This window comes from Malaclemys terrapin, chromosome 10 (genome assembly GCF_027887155.1).
Source record: "Malaclemys terrapin pileata isolate rMalTer1 chromosome 10, rMalTer1.hap1, whole genome shotgun sequence".
NCBI lineage: Eukaryota > Metazoa > Chordata > Testudines > Emydidae > Malaclemys > Malaclemys terrapin.
The window spans coordinates 12957122-12976541 of record NC_071514.1 but is presented as its reverse complement, the minus strand read 5'-3'; the positions used below and the strand labels follow the sequence as shown (position 1 = coordinate 12976541).

General features: G+C 45.8%; 1 protein-coding gene across 5 annotated transcripts in view; it reads right to left on the bottom strand.

Moving 5' to 3' along the window:
- The window catches only part of AKAP13 (A-kinase anchoring protein 13), a 338427-nt gene extending 332041 nt beyond the window's left edge, over window positions 1-6386 (bottom strand). For 2 of the 5 annotated variants that reach the window (XM_054041160.1, XM_054041155.1), the window contains exon 1: window positions 6285-6312. The gene's annotated coding sequence lies outside the window, so the exon portion shown is untranslated. Of the gene's footprint in view, window positions 1-6284 lie in introns of all 5 variants that reach the window. The other 3 variants (XM_054041161.1, XM_054041152.1, XM_054041157.1) reach the window with 3 other exon arrangements.
- Between the last annotated feature and the right edge of the window lie 13034 nt (window positions 6387-19420).

Genomic DNA, 19420 nt, shown 5'->3' with positions numbered 1-19420 from the left:
AAAGTTAGATGGTGTGGAGAAGAGGCAATTACTGATGTTTATAGAAGACAAAAAGCCAAAGAAAATATAAATGCAGAAATAGGGATCTCAGGTTGTCTTGGAGGAGAAAGATGAACATACACTAGTTCTATGGGAGGGGATTATCCTATAAATTAAAATATATACAGGAAAAAGTACCAACATACGCTCTGATTCGGACCTTTGCCAAGGCATCTGTATACCAGCTGAAGTTGTACTGGGCCCATAGTTCTGGCAGACCTCTCCAACCACAGGAGGGATTCCACAGTAGCACAGATCTCTAATACCCCAGGCATAGAGGATGTGGCTTCAGGTATTCTGTGCTACTGGACAGGGAGATGTTGCAGCACACAGTAAATTAGAGCCATCTCTGGGGCTACTCTAGTTTATGGTGGGCACCACTTCAATTACCCTGACTGCCCTGACTGCCTCCAGAATCAAGGCGATGCAAAGATCACAGAGCCCCCACCTCAAAGACCTCTGGAGCTGCTCCCAGGTCAGCTTCACTGCAGTTTAGAATTGGAGCTGTAAAGCTGCCCATTAGAAATCTACATTACTCCAGTTTTACCCTCTTTAATCTTATTAATATTTTGATAAAAGTTACCCAACACTCTCCAGCATCAGGTCTCTTTATAAAAAGAGAGAGATAAAAAGAAGATTGATCTCTGAAGACCACAGCAATACTACTTTGGGACACATGATAGTGTTATATTCTTTTAAGCATTTCAATAGATTTCAACAGTTATTTTGTTGGAGGAGTTAGGAAAAAAGCCAGACCTTTTGAGAGGTGGATATGCTGACTAGCATAGAATATCTGCTACGCACTTTCTACCCTTTGTCCTGCATCATCAACTTGTGCTATTAGACTAAGCTTTTTGGGTGTATCCTTTCTAGGAAAAAAAGGTGTGGTTTATTTGTGTGTTTTTTTTTTTTTAAAAGTGGTAGAACTAATGTGGACAAAATTATAGTTTTAACATGACAGTAGGTCAAGGGAACAAGCTAATGTTAAATTCAACCTATTAATATATATTAGCCTGTCCACGCTACAATTTTTTCTTGTATAAATGTTAACATGGTAAAAGCTGTCATTTTTTCCAGTTAAAACACCACCTTTGAGTCTGAGATTTATTTGCTAAGAACAGTTTACCTATTATACATTTCCAAACAACTATATGTAAACACTAAGAGGGTGTAATTTCACTGGATTCATAGCTGCAACACTATGAATTAGAAAATTTAGTTGCATTTTTATCGTGTCGTCAAAGGAGAAGTTACCCTCTTAAAAAGAAACAATGGATATGATATGTTGGGGCGGGAGAGATGATGTGTTCTGAATGTAGCAACGGGTTTATTATGTAAATGTTTGTTCTGGAATGCTGTCAACATACTTCTTTATCACTAGCCAAAGGAACACTTGACGTGAGGGTTATAGCCTTCCAAAGCCACATAAAGGTCAATTCCAAGGGAGAAAGACAGGTAAGAAAAGGACTCTTTATAAGCTGTCTCCATGTTTTTGCTGTTAGCTGCAGTGATCAAGAAGTCTGGTTCTGAATGATGACATCAGAAACATTAAGTGGTTGGCTATTCAGGGAGTACTCAGGATAGCTAGAATTTTTCTGTCCATGCTATTTTTCCAACAGAAAGTTAGGAGTTTGATTCTTCACAAAGAAACTTGTATAGTGTCAGCTCTCTGTGGAAAACAGACTTTTCGTAAAAGACCAATGTCCAAAATATTTCTAGATGGTAACCATAAATTTTGATTCAAAAAAGCTGCCATGGTGCCTCCTGGGAGTTGTGGTTTAGGTTCCTTCTACTAACATTATCCTACAGGCTGGGTTCCCCAGCTGGAAGATATGTCCTATGATGAACCATGGCCAGAGACTCCCATGAGGTACCACAGCATCCTACCAAGAATGGAAACCATGGTGCATCCTGGGACATGTAGTCCAGCCAGTACATCCATCCACTTTCCCCCATATAGAGGAGACTAGGAGCATGGGACTCCCAGATTACAACTCCCATGAGACGCCATGACAGCTTTTCCAAATCAAAATGGTCTTTTTTTTTTTTTTTTTACTAAAAAGTTGAAGTGTTCCATGGAGTTAAAAAAAGAATTCTGATCAGCAAGTACCTAGCCAAAGATAGAGAACAAGATGTTTTTGATCAATGTACCTCTTAGCGAGCTGCATTCTGGTCAGTAGTACAATTTCCACTAAAAAGAAGAAAATTAAATACACTGGGGGAAGAAAAGGAGGAAGAGTTAGTGTTTTTTCCAAAAGCCCATTTAATTTGAAAAGGGTGAAGAAGTCAATGAATAGTAGAGAAGCACAAGTTTTGGTGAATTTATTAGTGAGACACACACACACGCACGTATTAGGAAGGCTTCCATTTTCTTTGGACAGTTGCATCTTTTCTTTTCCAGAATAAAGGGTTCTTAATAGACGGTCACTTAATGAAAAATGATAACAGGCAGGAGGCATAAGGCCTTTTTCATTTTAATAATGTGTTCTGAAATAAGCTAAATTGTCTTTGCTCCATATTTGGTTCTGTTTCACCTGCCTGCAAACAGGCATTCTGAAGGACAAGTTGTTCCAGTTTTACTGTAGTTTGTACTTCTCAATCATCTACTGAAGTGCTATTTTTATAGGGTTCTCCCCAACCACCACCATTAACCTGAAGTAAACATAGTAAAACCTGAGTAACAAGGAGACTACTTTTCCCCATTCTGTATGGGTGGGGAATGCCAGTGTCACAGAAATGGACTGAGACTGGAAAGCTCAGGGGACCAAAAAATGGTGTATGGAGCCGTTCCTCTACATGTCACAACTCCAAGTTCACCATGCATAGCGGTGATGGAGTTGGTGGTCTAAGTCCAGTTCCTAGCCAGCAGGTGTCCATATCACAAGCATCACCTTTAGCAGAGATGCCAAGAATGTAATGGACATGCAAATTAAGGTGGCTAGCACCCAGAACTCCAGAGTTTGTGGGTGCTTGACATCTCTCAGGATCAAATGCTAACATGCTCTCAATCATAAACATGAAGGGCAGACAAGGCAGTAAACAACCAAGATTTTTTTGAAGCTGCTAATGATTTGGAGTGTCCAACTGAAGTCCCCTTAAGAGAGGCCCAACTCTTTGAAAGTGCTGAGCAGCCACCCTCTGAAAAAGCAGGCCCCTTTCAGGTCTATCTGAACACCTCGCAATCTGCGTTTACCCTACCAACCCCCATGTGGTATGAAGTTGGGAAGTGCTATTATCCCCACTTTATGGGTGGAGAACTGAAGCACAGAGAGTCTAGATGACTTGCCCAAGGTCACACAGGAAGTCTGTGGTGGAACAGGAATTGAATTGAGGTCTCATGTCCCAAGCTAGCATCTTCACCACTGGACCCTCCTTCCTCTACCTATCTATGGTATCCCAAATGGGCCTCGTTTTACAATGTTGGCCAATACCATCCGCATAAAAACATGCAGAATATTTTAGTGTTGGCAAGCTGTGTATGCACATGCAAAATAACCACATCATGAAGTATAATCTGATAAGCTACCTAAAAGCTATATTTGATACACAGATATTCTTGTTAAGGTTATTTAAGGGAACACTGCACGGCTGGTTGATTGGCCAGCCCACAATCTGCTCAACTGGCAGGTAACAGGATATATAAGGGGGAAGGAGAAAGAAAATGTCTGAGGGGGAATGATAGTCTTGGAGTCGGAGCAATGTACTGGAGGACTGGATTCAATTCTCCTCTCTGCCACAGACTTCCTGTGTGACTGTGACCAACTCATTCTCTATGAGTCAGTAGGGATGTAAAATGTTAACGGGTTAACCAATAAGCATCAGTCTTACTGGTAATGTATTCAGTTAACGTTTAAATGCCTAATGTGCGTCCGGGGTCCCGGCCACTGGCATCGCGCCTGGGCCCAGCTGCCGGGCTCGGCCCCCTTACCTTTGTCCAGATCCCCCAGATCCCCTAGTTCCCTATGTTGTGAACTCGTTAACAATTAAAGGTTTAACCGATACAATTTTAATGGTTTAAATGGTTCCTTTTTTAAACACTATTTACATTCCTATGAGTCAGTATCTCAGGTCTATACCTGGCGAAGCAACAGTTTCCCCAACCTCAGAAATGTTGCAAAGTCAACTTCAGTAAAGTTTGTGAGGCTCTCAGATGTTATGGTGATGGGAGAAATACAAAAACAATCCCTCTATTAAATGATTCATTAATATCTTACCTCAAAAAGGATATCTGGAGCCTAACTCACCTTAGCAACTCTACAGATAGCCAGTGTGTACAAAACAGGGGGGGGGGGGGGGGAAATCCAGAGGAGGAGTGATTTCAAGCTCCACGGGGTTACTATAAACAGAAACCACATCATTTTTTCTCCCTTTAAAACTGATGAAATTACATTACTCAAAACTCTCAGCATATAAGACATTCATGCAACTCAGGACAACTGTCTAAACTTGCTTTATAGTCTACGTGCTTAACATACTTCTACTGCATCACATATCTCCTACTTATTTTAAGTTTCATGGCTGACTGAAGAACCAGGTAGTCCACAGATGCTACTGAGTGTTTTACTATCATATTTGTAATGTGTTCATCAAGACAACATCTGGGCATCTCTAAAGTGACACAGTATCACATCAGATGGAATTAGTACAGTATGCTCATACAAACAGCACTATGAAAACAGCCTGAATGCAAGAATGAAAAGATACACAATGAAGCAGTGTAAAAGACACTGCAGTTGAAGCAATTAGAGAGGTCAGTAAAACTGCTCTCTGCTAATCCCAACTCCTTTGTATGACCTGCAGGGATAACATGGACACAGAAGGTGGATTAATAAACCCTGATAGTTAAAAGGTTAAGAAACAGCAGCACTTCTGTGACCCTTGTTCAGGAATTCCACAGACTTTTTTCAAATAAAAGTCTGTTTGATTTAACTATAGAAACAAAATATACGTGCAGTGCCTCCTAAAAACCGCAGAATAAAAACATGATGCATTTCCATAGGATGACCCCCCTCAGAATAACTTCAAAGGTTCATATAAACACAAACATTAAAACAGATTGTGTTTTAGCTCCCGGATTACTTTCCTTGCAATAAAGTGGCGATATTAAGTGTGATCTGGTTGTACTACTGAAATTGAAATTAAGTATTTCACATCACAACATCCATGATTTTGATACAGAGGAAGCTTATTTTACAAACATGTATTGACATTTTTCTAAAAAACACTCCTCCCACCTACACACAAATCCGTGGGTAAAAAGTTTAGAAAGCCACCTTCTGTTAATTTATCAATAAAATGGCTTTCAAGGCTCACATTTCTCTGTGCCACCCCTAATAGTTCCTCAGGATAGGAGGGATTTAACAATTGGTGGCAACAGCTCAAACTACTCCAGAGAACTTGGTACAGTAGTTACCGCAGCACAGACAAGAGCGGAGGGAAAAGTGGTTTCGGGCTTGGACACAATAAAGTATGTTTGCAATTAGCAAAAGCAGAAACAAAGGACAGAAAAGCGAGCGAGAGAGGAGAAGAAAACGAGCAGCCCAGACCAGGTCTGCCCGATCCAGCAGTGACCTGTTAGAGAGTGACCCTGGCTCTGAGCCCGTCACAAATCGCCCTGACGCAGCGCAGGACAGCTCGTGGAAGACACAAAGTTGTCAAGAGAACCGCCCTGGGGGGTTCAGGACTTGGGCAAGCGCGGGGGGGGGGGGGGGAAGAGAAGCTTCCATGTGCATTTTCAACAGAACCCTTCAGGCCCCCTCCCCAGATACGGCAGGGACTGGGAGGGGGCAGGATAGCGGGACAATGAGGGGAGAGGGGAGCAGGACGCGGGGGGGAGGAAGGGGCCTCTCTCCACCCGGGAGATGGGAAGCAGGAGCGGAACTGCATGAACGACCCCCCTCCCAGCAGCAGAATCGCAGCGCCGCGAGCGCTCCCCGTACCCCGGCCGGCGGTGGGGGGGGGGGGGGGCGGCTCGCCCCTGCAGTGCCACCGCCTCCCGCTACCCCTTCTCCGCAGGGACTCGGGGGGCGCCGGCCCCCCAGCTTTGCAGCAAGAGGGGCGACGGAGGAGGGGCTCCCCCAGCTCTGCAGCAAGAGGCGCACCCCGGCCCCCCAGTGGTGGGAGAGCTCTCCCCCCTCCCCCAGACTCTCTGCCGGGACGCCCCCTCCCCGGCCCCCCGCAGACGCAGCCCCAGGCGGGGCCCCCGGCACTTCCCCCAACTCCCGCAAACTCGCTCGCGCACTCACCCCGCGGGCGGGGCTGCTTGGCCTCCTGCAGCGGCGGGGAGCGGGGGACAATGGCTGGCGGCACGGGGCGCTGGTGCAACAGGCGGCGGCACCCGAGCGCTCCCGGCGGCTCCCTCCCTCCGCTGGCCCGACGAGCAGCCCTGAGCCAGGGCGCATGCGCCACCTAGGAGGGAGGGGGGGTGGAAGGGGAGGACCCCCCCTTTCTCCGTCCCCCTAGGTTCCTCCTCCTAGCGCGGGGGGTGAAGCGGGAGGCCGCTCTGATTGCACGGCCCGGGGGCCCGTGAGCTCGCGGCTCCCACTGGGGGGGCGTGGCCCCGGCGTGGGGAGGAGGGAGCTCGCCCGGGCGGCTGGGATTCACGCGTGGAGGATGGGGAGCGGGAGCGTGGACGGGGCGCGGAGCTGGCTCCAGTTGGTGCATTTTGCAGGCGTGGAGAATTCAGCAGCTGAGCAGGGAGTTCGTCAAAAGGCAGCTCCTGCCGCTTGCCTGCTGTCGGGGGATCCCAGAGCGCTTTACCGGCTTGCATAGATTAATCCTCGCAATGCTTCCTCCCCCCGTGACATGCCTGTTATCCTCCTCGCTTTACAGAAGGGGAAACGGAGGCACGGATCACTTAAGTGGCTTGCCCAAGATCTCCTGCCCCTCAGTCCTGAGATGAGCTTTAGCGGGTAGGTCATTCTTCCCCATAGGACAACACAGTTACATCTCAGAGAATATATATATATTGTAATTCTTGGAGAGATTGGGTAGAAAAATAGGTGGCCTGCAGATTTTAAAGTTACTATTTACCTACCTAGAAGATTACTAAATTACCATCGGTTAGAGTTGGGGAACTCCTCTCCGGACTTTGGGATTTTGTAACATTTCAGAAGCTCTCCCCCATTTTATGTTTTAGATTTCCCAAGGCTTCAGTGAGTTTCATAAAACAGTCTCCTCCCCCTTAAACAAATAATTGAAATCCTCAAGGGACGGTGTAGTTTTAAAAGCAAATGTATTTCTACCGAAACGGAAGCCTGCTCTCTGTAAAAAAACATGCAGCAACAGTTTGCTGTAAACCAGTGGAACCCACATCTAAGAATTCTCTTCTAAATGTAGGTCCTCTTTGGATATGCAAGTGTACTACCAATTTGCTGGCATACCTGAGAAGTGGGGGTGACACTGTCAGACCTTTCCATCATTCCAAATTGTGGGGAGCACGGATTAGAGCAGCTGCAGGGCTACTCCAGTTATGCTTTCTAAAACAATCCCATGTACCTCTGGGTCCAAACTCAACAAGAGCAAAGCGCATTCTGACTCACCCACGGTGTGCCTCCTACTAGCTGGGCAGGCAGAGAATGATGTATAGCTGGCTATATTTATGTTATACCACTTGGGGATTTTCCCTGTGTCAGGGATTCCCCAGCAGCTTTAAGCCCCTTTGCACCACTGGAGCTACACAAAAGGCATCTGCATCAGGCAGATGACATATCTGATGTTTCACACACTCATATGGCACAAAAAATAAAATGTTTCTCAAAAGGTATATAGAGTCTGGTCAAATGCAGGGGAAAGCACAGGTTAGCTGCACACGGAAGACCATCCTACCCTTACAATGGGCTAAATCCTGAAGTTTTCACTTAGTTTTTACTCCGTTTCACTTCATTGAAGTCAATGGCATTTTTGCCCCAGGAAAAACCTCGGGGGTGGGAGGGAGGGAAATGAGCACAGATCTCAGTATTTTGTCCCAATACATTTTTATCTCTAAACTGGACTTTCTAATTTAGAGGTTCTCAGGCAGGGATTTGTGGTCCACGTGGACTTTCAGGGGTGGGAGTAAACAGTACGGGAGACCTTCAAAGTGCCTGAAGTGAAATCCTGGTCAGAATCTTGAAATTGACTGCAGTGGGACCAGGATTCCACCTGTTTTCCTGTACAATTTATGCATTGAATAACAAATTGTGATTTGTTGTTTTTTGACGGAGAAATTACAGCTTTTTCCAGACTGGGAAGAGAGATCGCTGGTCTCCCAAGGCCCGAGAAGCCTTGTTTTGATTCCAGGAAGGTACTTCTAGTGAGTTTTATCACCTACATTTCACCTTGATGTTTCTCCCTCATGTGCGACCTTTTCCAGTTTATTCAGCTGCTCTCTGAATTCTAATTAATTATAATACTGTGCTGCTTTATTGAAGTTAAAGAAACGTGGTCAACTTTTTAAAGACCTGGATTTATTTTTATTTGAAGGAAATAACTTTCACCCACTAAACTTTAGCTTCAGTTGTGTGTTTCAGTTTGTGTTACATTTCTAACATTCCCTCCTCTGGCTATTATAAAGCATCTCCTTCTAGTGTTTCTGGCATCATACACTCTGTAGCAGTGAAATGTGATCCTGTGCAAATAAATGTGGCGCACATGTACCCACCACCACCACATTCTGTTGCATGCACCGTATAAGTGATCCCTGCCGAGGGAAGGACTCATTTTGTCGTGTTTGAGCTGCTCACAGATTAGATGCACATATTGTATCATTTTTTCTGCAGTGATTCTCAGACCTCTGTAACCCTCACAACAACCCTATGAGTTGAGTACATATGATTATCCCCTATCAGACATATTGGGAGACTATGGCACAGAGGGCCAAATGCAGCCCTGACTTCCACTGCAAGGAAAATGTGGCTCAGAAAGGTTGTGACTTGTCAAACCCACAAGTTAGCAGCAAAGCCAAGGCTAGCAGCACCTATTTCCTGTCTTCTAGTCCCACTAGCCACTAGAAATCATTACCTCACTAGAGCAGCTTTTGTCCGAAAGAACCTAGAGCACTGTGCTAAATATGGGCTGATCCTGTGCCCCTTTAAGTCAACGGCAAGAGTCATTTTAACTGACCTGGAAGACTGATCAGGCCCTGACATAGTGCACAAGAATCATTTCACCACTGGAGTGACACAGTCACTTCTCGGTTTGGAACACTTCTGCCCTTTTACCACACAAGATTACGTGACGGTGTAGAAGAACAAGATGAGAAGAATAACTTTCCCAACTGAAGCTGCAAGGGATGGGGTGGGGGGGAAGGCGGATTGGTATGGCCGCTATACGGACCCAACTTTTAATTTGATGAAACCTAGGTTAATCCCTCTTCCCTTGTGAAAAGGTGCCATGAGTTCTTTAATGGGTATGACTAGTCAGACCCTTATTTTTATCTCTCACCTAACAGACAGGAAGTCCAGCAACACATTGTTGACTTATAGGAAAGAGTGCCACCTAGTGAAACCCCACTTCCTGCAGCACCTCTGTGTCCCATGGAAGCACTGACCCAACCCAGCCCATAAGGACAAACACAATAACAAGGTGGCATGGTAACAGCTGAATAAATCTTTCCATATAGCATATGGAAAAATATATTTTTCCCCACTTAGACTTCAATCAAGGGAATGTTTCTGCTTTAGCAGCTAGGTATACAGCAGACAACCCCATACATCACAAGTCTTTCTCTCTTTTTCTCTCTCACATACCCACTATGCATTTACACACACACACAACAGCTGTAAACGCTTTCAGGAAGTTTTTTGAATGAGAGAAGGCAAAGCTAAGCAGTCTCCTGAGAGATTGTACCCTAATTGCAACGTTCTCTACAATGAAGTCCCCTGTAATGGAGAAGGTGTGTCAATTCACCTCCAGCAGCCTCAGCACTGCTGTTCTCTATCAAGTAGATATTGCCAATTGGATAAAACGGCAGTGATTTTGTGATGTAGGTGAACTAGGGACCGGGTTATAGTACATTGGCTCTGAGGACCTCTGAGTGCTTTCTAAACAGGTTAACCTTCATTTCCTACCTATGAGGTAAGTAAGTGTTCTGCCCATTTTACTGATGGACGGAGAGCTCAAGTGAGATGCCTAAGATCACAACAGAATGGGGACTCAAACTGAAAGGCCCAATTCTTTGTTGGACTCCAGCCCTTTTCATCAGGCAGGCTAGCTCAAAGCGGCTCTAGAGTAGACATAACCCAGCCCACCAGGAATACCACTGGCACATGAGGATCTTGATTTCAGGGGAAGAGTCAACTCCGTCAGCTCTATACCACCTGCACATTAGGTCTGGGCAATAGAGGTCCAGATGGGATGGCAGGGGAAGTATCACACAGATGAGGTGTGGGCAGGTCTGGGGACGAGAGGGAGGGGTGAGTTAAGTGAAAGAGCACGGCCTGGGCACCCTTGAAATTCCATCCCTCTGCAAAGTCCCATAGGGCTCTTTTATTACTAATATTGCAGTGGCATATAGGAACCTCAGTCATGGAGCAGGCAGGAGCGGCACCAGGGTTTTTGGCGCCCTAGGAAGGGGTCCTTTTGCGTTCCCGGTCGTCGTTGGCAATTCTGCGGCGGGGGGGTCCTTCAGCGCTCCTGGTCTTCGGGGCACTTCAGCGGCGGGTCCCGGAGCGAGTGAAGGACCCGCCGCAGAATTGCCGCCGAAGACCCGGAGCGCGGAAGGACCCCCTCCCGCCGCCGAGTTGCTGCCCCCACCAAATCCTGGTGCCCTAGGCAACCGCCTAGGTTGCCGAAATGGAAGCACAGGCCCTGGGAGCAGGACCCCTTTGTGCTGGTTCTGTCCCAGAGAGCTTGCAATCTAAGTTGAATTCAGGGCTCAGTTTAGAGCAGACTTTAGGGCTACTATAACCTGCACTGGAAGGTCACAAGGCCCCTGCAGCCCCTGAATGGAGTAGATATAAACTCCCTGCCATCTGTTGCTGCACCAGTGCCTATCCCTGCAATTCCTGACTCCCAGCCTTCTGCTCCAATTACCAAATAATACTTTTTAATTGCAACCATCTTCAAGGTGCTTGGGATGAAAGACTTGTGCATTGAAATGGGTTTTTTAAATTATTTTTAAAGTGCAACCTATGCATCCAAGTTCCTCACCCCCAATAATTCTTGCATTGGATGCATTAGGTGCACTGCTTAGTGACCACCCATAGCAGCAAATTAACAACGTATTGACAGAAGCACATACAGTAGTTTTCCTGAGTATGGGTGTGTGCCCACATCATTTTCTTTTTGACTCATCTTCAAAAATGTTTACATCACCAGATCCACGTTTGCGTTTTTTAGAGCGAACAACAAGTAATGGAGAATCATGCTTTATTTGATCTCTGTTTTTCAGATTTTTTTTTGTCCTGGAACCAGCTGCAGGGAGCTTAGTCATTGCACATGTCACAGACTTATGTGTGAGTTGCACCAGTGTGACAGTAGAATTTGGGCCTGTGCACAGATTCTGAATAACTGGCTATATTAGCAGGAATTAGTAGTATGACTCCATTGGCACTGATTGGTTGAAAGCAGCCAACACAGTAGAATCCATCAAAGGAAGCAGCCATGATTCGAAACAAATGTTCATTAAGCTTATGCAGCTACAAAAACAAGACCCTGGACATTAATGGTACAGATGATACAGGCTGCACATTATCTTAGTTTTTTAATTGTATGTGTTTAGTGCCTGTGAAAGTGAGGAACTAGTGCTAGCTCTAGTTATTGCCCTAGGACACAGTTTCTCAAACGGGTCGCCGCTTGTGTAGGGAAAGCCCCTGGTGGGCCGGGCCGGTTTGTTTACCTGCTGCGTCCGCAGGTCCGGCTGATCGCAGCTCCCACTGGCCGCGGATCGCTGCTCCAGGCCAATGGGAACTGCTGGAAGCAGCGCAGGCCGAGGGTTTACTGGCCGCCGCTTCCAGCAGCCCCCATTGGCCCGGAGCAGCGATCCGCGGCCAATGGGAGCCGTGATCGGCTGGACCTGCGGACACAGCAGGTAAACAAACCGGCCCAGCCCGCCAGGGGCTTTCCCTACACAAGCGGCGGCCCCTGTTTGAGAAACCCTGCCCTAGGAGATGTGCTAATGCCACATCAGCTGTTATTCTAATCATAACCTCCCTCAGAAGCTCTAACAACACACCCCTGTACTGTCCTATAAGCCCCGTTGGTATCTGAGTTCTGTACTCGTACTGAGCCAAGATTTTATAATGTGGCCAGATGTCCAGTAAGGAATAATAGGAGATCACCAATCTAGTTTTCACTTGTGACCCAAACTCAGGCAGGGTTGGATTTAGGTCTCTTAGGTTGCCATACCAAAGAGAGCAGAAATGCAAAATGAAATTGATTAGAAATCTGGTTAAGTCTTGTGTAAAGAGCTTGCTGCAGAGGGAAGTTCTCAGTTTTCCTTTGTCTCAAGCTCTGGAGGAAGCTAGCTACAAAGAGAACAATCCTAGTCAGATTTTGCAGTCAGTTCTGGGGAAAGATTAACATCAAAGGAAATGAATGAATTCTAGTCAGTTTCCTTTTGTGCATTACTTAAGAGTGCATACTATTTTGAGATATTCTGTATTCTTGAGCAGAATTCCCCATTAGAAAATAGGGGACATCACTGAAAATGGCACAATCTGTGGGACTTCAATAATACACTTTGGGGTCTTTTTATTGACTCTCTGGTTTCTGAGCCTTTAGAGTGCACTTGGGTCACATTCTCAAGCTTTTCCTGGCATCCACAAGGGCTAAAACTTTCATTAAAAAAAGAAAAAGCTAAGATTCTCATGCAGTTTTTTTGATTCCAGGAGCTGGGGCTTTAAACAAAAACAAATATCACAAGACTTGCAATATAATCTTGAGCGGTGGCAACATTGTGCACCTACTGTGTAAGAGAAGCTTCAGGGTGAAAGTCAGAGTGAAGACAGGCAGAGATATAGGCTAGAGCAGGGGTTGACAACCTTTGGCACACGGCTCGCCAGGGTAAGCACCCTGGCAGGCCAGGCCGGTTTGTTTACCTGCTGCGTCTGCAGGTTCGGCCGATCGCAGCTCCCACTGGTCGCGGTTCACCATCCCAGGCCAATCGGGACGGCAGGAAGCGGTGGCCAGTACATCCCTTGGCCCATGTCGCTTCCCACCACCCCCATTGGCCTGGAGTGGTGAACTGCGGCCAGTGGGAGCCGCGATCGGCCGAACCTGCGGATGCAGCAGGCAAACAAACCAGCCTGGCACGCCAGGGTGCTTACCCTGACGAGCCATGTGCCAAAGGTTGCCGATCCCTGGGGGCTAGAGGGATTCCACCATGGGGCTAATACTGTGCCTTCAGCTACTTTGATCAATTCCATTCCTATCACTTTAAAATAAGCAGCCACTGGGAGCTGCGGGCAGCCATGCCTGTGGATGGTCAATATAAACAAACTGTCTTGCGGCCCGTCAGCGGATAACCCTGATGGCCCACCACTGTTAGAGAGGATTGGTGTCCTTGTCTCCTGTCAGTGCTTATCTCCAGTTCAGTAATACTTTTCAGGGGTCTCTGCTAGACCAGTGTTTCTCAACCTTTTTGATACCAGGGACGAGCCTGCTGCTTTCCTAAACTGTGTCAGGGAGATCTCAGGGACTGGTGCCGGTCCACGGAACAGTCATTGAGAAACACTGTCCTAGACCCTTTGTTAGTCGTTTCTTGGCAGCCTGGGTTGCAGCTTCTTTTTTGCCATTACACAGGCTGTACTGAGGTAGGGATATGGCATGTTCAAATTCCTATGATATAGCAAACTGAAAATTCCTGACAGGTAAATTGAGGTCGATTTTCTGTAGTTACGATCGCTGGAATCCCATGCTGGGCAAGCTGTGCTTTGCAGCATTCACTGATGGCAGCTGCTGTTGTGTGCAAGTGATCTGTTTCTCAGTAATCAGAGTAGCAAAATCTGTCATCATAACGCATTCTTGACCGCGCACAGTAAATCAATCCAAGGGTAGCTTACTTCAAGGTCATTTGGTTATTTAATATGTCTTGAGTGGTCCCCAGTCTGGTAAACTGTGGAATAGTTTCTCAAAGGAGGCAGTGGAAGATGCATTGGGTGGGCCATTTAAATCTAGAATGGACAAAGTAATGAAAAATAGCTGCACGGGGAAGGAATAGGCTAGATGATCAAATAGGGGTCTTCCATCTCTAGTTTCTATGATTCCCTGTTGTTAGCTGGCTAGGAATTTACTGCAGATACTGCACCAAATCCAATGACTTATGAGGCATTTGACTTCTCTGTTCTTTTGAGGGCTACACAGGACATCTTAAGCCCTGGCTAGACATGTGTGAGGATCTGTATAAGCAGAGTGTGTGTTATTGCTTATTATTATTACTATTAATTGTTTGTATTACAGAGGCACCTAGAAGCCCTGGCTGAGATCAGAGACTTGTTGTGTGAAATGTTGTACAAACACCAGTAAGAGATGGTCCCTGCCCCAAAGAACTTACATGGTAAAAGTGGGCTGAGTTTCATTGTAGACAAAGGTATGGGAGTTCCACCATGCAGTATGTTCAGTGCTTTTCTTAAATTAATCCCTCTATGCTTTGCTATCCTGACAGATCAATGATTTGGAGAGTATGAAGTGCACCCTCCATATGAGTACATCTCTGCTCTGGACATACCACTTTTCAATCACACAAAGGCAGCCTGAGGGCCCCAGTAGTCACTTTCTTATGGTACTGATTCTCTGGACAGAAATTCAGAAGTGAATATCAGGGGGTCTTCTTGGTACTGTCGATGCAAGTTACACATTTTAGTTTTCCTTAACATTGTTTAGAGGTGATTGGGGCTAAACACATTTTTGGAAATAGCTCTCACATATTTGTGGTTGAGATGGGTCCAAACACAAACTCTGGATCTGAACCCTCCTCTTAACACCCACCCTCACCAACCCTCCCACATTGGAAGATGGGGTTTGGAACCTGAACCCAATTCTGGGTCAGAATTATACAATTGGGTCCTATTGTCTATAACAGGCCAAAGCAAAAGCTTTAACTGAGGGTTTAAACTTGGATCGAAATGTTGTGTCTACAGCCCTTTAGCTTGTGATCTGTGTCCACATGAATGTGATCCTATCCCAGAAGATACTGGTCAGACCCACCACATGCAAAAACAATGGTTAGGCATTCTCGCTATACCTGAGTTTAGTTTCACCCTCTTGGAAAAAATAAATACCCAGAAAGCAAAAAAATGCAAGCACAGGTTTGTCGGCCAAGGAGTGATTAAAGTGCTCAACCTATCTACAGGACAAGTACAGCAAAGCCAAGTTTCCTGCTGTCCCCACACAGCCAATGTGACTCAGCCCTGAGCTGAAGGGAGCTCCCCTAGAGCACAGAGGGAAGTTCACTCTTTATGGTCCATTCAGACCTTGGCCTCTGCTGACAGTGCCAACAAAAGACTCAATCCTGCCAAGCACTGAGCAACTTGGTATGGTGCTGAATGCTCCCAACTCCTACTGAAGCCAATGAATTTACACCAGACATGAATTTGGCTTGCTATGCTTTTGATTAATCTATTGATTTATGGAGAGCAGTTGAAGACCTTTATGAGGATGAAGGAACAGATCTCCTCCTCCATGGGTTGGGTAGTTTGAACACGTGACCAAGTGTCAATAAAACTTTTTGTAGCTCCAGTCTGCGTGCCTGAAGGATTGTCCTGCGTGACTGTTGAAACCACAGGCATTCCCAGGCACACTGTATCTGATTCTGAAAGTTAGACCATGCAGAACATCTCTTTGTTAGCCATAATGTCACCTGGGCTCACATTAAGCTTCTTACACAAATGTCTTTTAAACACAAGGAAAGTGAGTTCCCAGACATTCTTTCAACTGTGATTGGGGCCAGACTACTTCAGGGTGAGGCTACCTGCAGTTTTCATTGGAAGAATTGGAAACAGGATAACATTTGGGACCAGATGTTTCCAAATGTACATATTGAAATGAACATGTGAAAGACCAGTCAGATGGTTATGTGCATGTTTAAAAAAAAAAAAAACTTAATTTTTTTAAATAAAATTTATTTCCAAAAATGCACCTGCAGAATTTGCATGCTCATTTACCACAACAGCATTCACATTCTGATAACTGCACGACGGACATTTAACTGATTGTTCCCACACAGGATTCATTGGGTTGCTTGTGCAGTGTGGCACATGATTGTGCAGATCATGCCAGTGCATTGTTGTACCCAACTGAGTCTAAAAATCTGGCCCTTGGTTTGTAACTAAAATCTCTGCATGGGAGCAATCTTTGGGTTTTGTCACAGCCTTTTAACAGATCTGGGTAACAGTGACCCTGCTTCCAGCCAAGGAGACTGGATATGACACCCTTGGAGCCCATTGGCATAGATCTGAGCAGCAACCACAAGGGATGTCTTGAAAGTGAGGTGATGTGCTTCCTACTTCTAGCAGCTGAGCATGTTGCTTCCATTGCGCTAGTCCCTGACAGCACAGGGAGGGAGAAACTTGAACTCTAATACCCTGCCAGCCAGGCCAACACCCCCAAAAATGCTGCAGAATGAGCAGGAGTCATCTAATGATGTTCTCTGAAGTCTCTGGAGGGATATAGTTTGCTGGGAGTGTCAAGGGGAGGTTAAGACACAGCTACAGAAGCTCAGAAGGGCACTGCTTAAATGTTTGTGTCTTACTGTGCTGGTGACCACTATAAAGAAATGTAACATCAGGGCCATTGGGTGATCATTATCAGATGGATGAGTGTTATGGCGCTGCCTAATGGCCCTTTTTAGTTTTCAAAAAGTGTGTGTGTGTTTCTTTGTTTGCTTGTTTTAAGCAGGAGAGCAAGCAATTACTCCAGCAATTATTATTGTATGTATGGTTTGCATACATACAATATGGTGTGCCATGGCAGACACAGGTGTATATTGAAAGACTAAACTACTAGGAAGGTAGATGTAATTGGCAGTGAAGATACGGACATCAGAGTTACGAACTGACCAGTCAACCACACACCTTATTTTGAAACCAGAAGTACACAATCAGGCAGCAGCAGGGACCCAAAAAAAAGCAAATACAGTATAGTACTGTGTTAAACCTACACTAGAGGGTCCACCCTGTCCAATCCTGGTGGTACCAGCCAGGACTAACCTCTGGCGCACCAAGGGGGACTACACCACCTGCACAGTGAGATGGGGGGAATGTAGCAGGGGCTCCATGAAGAGATCCTCCCCCTCGGCGACTGCCACAGACCTGGTCGCCAAGGGTAAGTTCTGACAGCTGTCCGTAACTTTGAGGTTCTACTGCACAAGTAGCCCCTTTATTTACGGACTCATATGAGTCAGTAATTGAGCCAGAAAAGAATCTGCTAGGCATTATCTTACCAGAATGTTGCACAGTCATTTAAAAATCTGCCAATCTTTGTATATAGAATGGGGATCGTCAACCTTTGGCATGCGGCCTGCCAGGGAAAGCCGCAGGCGGGCCAGGATGGTTTGTTTACCTGTCACGTGCGCAGGTTCGGCCGATCGTAGCTCCCACTGGCTGCAGTTCACTGTCCCAGGCCAATGGGGGCTGCGGGAAGCAGCGCGGGCCACGGGATGTGCTGTCTGCCCTTCCCGTAGCCCTCATTGGCCTGGGACGGCGAACCGCGGCCAGTGGGAGCTGCGATCAGCTGAACCTGCACACGTGGCAGGTAAACAAACCATCCTGGCCCGTCAGCGGCTTTTCCTGGTGAGCTGCGGGCCAAAGGTTGCCGATTCCTGATATAGAACATGATAATGCAAGGTAGAGAGAAGCATAGAACAGTGATCCATCTAGTCTAGTATCATGACTCCCACAATGGCCATTGTTGGGTGTTTTAGATTTAAACAGCCTCCCCATTTCTCTCTCTTTCACACACACTAATGTAGCTCATAAAGTTTCTTCCTGACTGTGGTTCTTCTACCTGATGAGCTAAGGGGGGTGCAACGCTCGTTAGGCCAATAGAGACAGCGGATAGATCCATGTAACATTTTCCAACCAGTAGAGGGCATTGTTGCACATACATGAGCATGCATGCTCACACACATTTCATTACGATTCTGGCAGCCGTAGGCACAACACCTCAGTCAAAGCTCAGTGACAGAGCAATCTGACCTTCACTCTTTCCATTGCTAAGGGTTACCGAATAGCAAAGTCAAGTTCACCACCATAAAGCCAAAAGATATAGGCTCCCAAAATGCCAGATTGAATTATTTTTAAAATAAGCAGCCACATTTTTATCTATCACCATTTAATCAACAAAAATCACAGGCATCTGGTCCTTATAACGTGTTAAAACCGTTTTTTAGAAAATCATCACTGGTTTATTTCCAGGGTCGCATAGTGTCACCTATTTTCTTCCCCGTTGTTAGTCATTTATTTAATCATTTTAAAGGGGAAAAAGTAGCAACTGAAATATTTTTTAATTCCCCTAGTGACTCTTCCTTCATTACATACAAATAAATAAAAGCACCACTTAATTTTCACAGAGCCAACTCATTAAAAACTCTAAAGGCTCTGCACATATTGCTACATGGTGAGCTATGGACAAAAGGACCTGTGCTCTGAAATTGCAGCAGAAAAAATATTTTTTTTATGGACTTTAATGTACAATCCGTGTTCCATCCTTTTTCCATAGCCTTTTGGTACATGTCCAGACAGTTCACAGCCTCGATAGGGCCCAGCACAAACCAAAAATAATGGTGTGTTTGACACCCAAATGGAATGCCAGGTAAGAGCTATGGAGGGCCTGGGGAGCAATGGGCCAGTGTCAAAAGGTAGAAGAAATAGCATCATGTGCTAGTGAAGGAGAGTGATAGCCCTGGACCTTAGCCCATCCCTTTAGTTCTCTTTGCACTGCTTCAGCAGGGATTTAAAGCTGCCTTATAGGGCAAGGCTGGAGTACAATGTGTCCCAGCAATCTCTTGGCAGCTATTATACATCAGCACAAGTTAGAGATGGTCCAGCCTTTGGATTAGAGGAGAGAACAGGTAAGATAAAGCCACCTATTTCCCCCTCCCTCATCCCCATGTGCATCAAGCACTGCTCTGCTGCACATCCATTTGTAATAGTCCATATGCCAAAATATGACAACACCAAAAAGAAAGCAAACACAAACCACAGTGATGACAGTGCCTGGGAGTCAAACCAAACCAGTGATGGAAACACTGGAGTCGTTAAAGAGTACAATGGTGGCCTCTAGTGGATCTTGCTAGAATATTTTTTTCTATGTTGATTGTGTTTCTCTCCCTGATCTGGTGCCATTTGTTAGGGTGGCCAGATACCAAGTGTAAAAAATTGGGACACTTTTTTTCAGGGGTGGTGGTGGTATATTTGCATAGATAAGACAAAGCTCCTACTATCGGGACAGTCCCAAGAATATT